The sequence below is a fragment of the Ipomoea nil genome, unplaced genomic scaffold, assembly GCF_001879475.1.
Source record: "Ipomoea nil cultivar Tokyo-kokei standard unplaced genomic scaffold, Asagao_1.1 scaffold0103, whole genome shotgun sequence".
Lineage (NCBI taxonomy): Eukaryota > Viridiplantae > Streptophyta > Magnoliopsida > Solanales > Convolvulaceae > Ipomoea > Ipomoea nil.
In genome coordinates, this window is record NW_017616531.1 from 748,862 (window position 1) to 751,360 (window position 2,499).

The window sequence follows — 2,499 nt, forward strand, 5'->3', positions numbered from 1 at the left end:
TTGTTTATGTTTCGTCTTGTTTTTGTTTTTGTTGTGTTTTGTTTTATTTATTTTTTGTTTGTAGGAAACTTTTTGTAAAGAAATTTTGGATTTGAAATTTCCATGTTTTCACAAACATTCAAACTTGAACAATGTTAGAGTCCTTCAAACTTGAAATAGATCATCAGAACTGGTAATTCTTTGCTTCCTTCAAATGGTCATCGACTAAAATTTTCTTCCTCTTATTAATTGTGCTTCAGTAGATATGCGCAGTGTGGAGGCATGTTACATTTTTGTATTGTGTTAGCTTCTTTAGTTCTCAATTAGGGCCAGGGATCACTCTGGAAGGAGAAGAGTGAATTAAATAAGTAAATAGCTACTCAGTTATTAGTAATTAATCACCCAATGGGTTATGATCCTTGAGTGCATCTAGACAAAACTACATATAATAAAAAACAATGCTACTACCAGAAGAGTAGAAATGATCATACTCCTTGAATACTTGACATAGTGCAGATTATTGCATAATCAACTATGAGAAATCTCCTCCCATTCTGTCTTGAAATTCATCATTACCACTCAAATTGGACTTTGTTTTTATTCAAACTCTTTTTTCTATGTGCATTCTAGAATGATTCTTGGATGAACCAGCTTTTTGGATTCTAAATAAGTTCATTTTATCCATCTAATTTACAGATAAAGATAACAAAATAGTCAGGATATGGATTACAGCTTAGAGCTCCACCTTCCCAGCAGAAGAAACAGCCTGCAACAAGACCCCCACTCCCCACTGCACTTGGTTTTGGTGATGGGGATGATGATGATGTTGAGAAAGAAATCTCTCGCCAAGCTTCCAAGAAAAAGGCTCTGAGAGATGTAAGTCAAGCTATATTAACAAGATTATGTTTAATCTTTTTTTTTTTTCCTTTCTAAAACTGGTTTTTATTTATCATAATTTCAACAAAATTCCTTTTTCTTGCTGCTTCTGGGCCTATGGCAGATCGAGGAGCAGCATAAGAAGGCTCTAGAAGAGGATCCATCAGTGTTTGATTATGGTGGAGTATATGACGACTTGAAAATGAAGGCTGTTCAACCTCGAGCACAAGACCGTAAGGAGAGGAAGGTACTTTTAACATTGCATTTATTATTGTTATTTTTTTATTATTATTTTAGGGTTACTGAATATTCATTTCTTGCCACCTTGATTCCTTTGCAGCCAAAATAGATTCAACAACTAATTGATAAGGCCAAGCAGCATGAATGCAAACTGGGGATAATATATGAGAGGAAACTTGCCAAAGAGAGAACTAAAGATGACCACCTCTTTGCAGACAAAGATAAATTTCTCGCTAGTGCATACAAGAAGAAACTTCAAGAGCAGGAAAAGTGGATGCAGGAAGAGCGTCTTCGTGAGCTAAGAGAGGCAAAAGAAAATGTAAGTTGATTTCTTGTTTGATTTTTCTTGATTTATCCTATTGATGTGTAACTGTCATGTTTCTTTTTTCTTCTTCTTCTTCATCTTCTCTCTCTCTGATTTACACATTACAATATCTTGTGAACTTAAATTTTAGAGTGAGTTGAACATAAATTTCTAAACTCTTGTTGCTCCTGCTTTTGTCTCTTTCCTTTGACAGGTTACTAGGAAGATAGACATTATTAGTGACTTCTACTTCAGCCTGGCAAGTAACTTCGCTTTTGAAGGTGGAGAGTCAGAGATCCCAAATGCACAAGAGAATCGTCATAAAAGAAGCTGTGAGGCACTGGCTTCAGCTAAGGTCGGTTTTGGAGGTGGAGAGTCAGAGATCCCAAACACTGTGCCCCGAGATATGCCTCGACAGGCCGCATGTCCTGCACCGGAGAATCATCATAAAAGAAGCTGTGATGCACTGGCTTCAACTAAGGAACAATTTTTAGCACGAAAGATAGCAAAGGAAGAACGGTTGTTATGAGGTGCAATGTGCGTATAGGTTTCAATTTCTTTACCTAGTGTTGTTGAGGTACAAAAGTTTTAGAGTCAACAGATTTAGCATTCCACATCAAGTTGTTTCTATTTTCCCACAAAGCCCAGCAAACAATAACAATCGTCTCGATTTTACCACTTGTTCTCCACCTCACACCACCAGGCTTTCACAAAGGAACAATTACCGAACATAGGATACAAGTACGATCACATGCCACCTGTTTAATAATTAGAAGATCTTTAGTAGACAACTGCCTAGTGCACATAGCCCAAAAAAAACATTTGACCTCTTTGGCAAGCCAAAGAAACCTTTTATTATCGCTTGAAATTGAACATTTCCCACTCAGAATTAACCTCTCCAGTATCTATAGAAGAAGCATTGTGAACTATCTGCTTCAAATGAGGAATATCTAAGTTCCACACCCCCGACCAAACCGTAACACTCCCCCTCCCTCTATTCCTTATGAGTTGCCTATACCCTCTCTTTATAGAATAAAACCCATGATGCTCCCCCACCCAATATCGCAATTCACAACGGGGCATATTTGTGGTGGGAACAA

General features: G+C 37.3%; 1 pseudogene; it reads left to right on the plus strand.

Annotated features, from left to right (window-relative positions):
- The first annotated feature begins 244 nt into the window (after positions 1 to 244).
- Positions 245 to 1,928, plus strand: LOC109188321 (annotated as a pseudogene).
- The last annotated feature ends 571 nt before the right edge of the window (positions 1,929 to 2,499 follow it).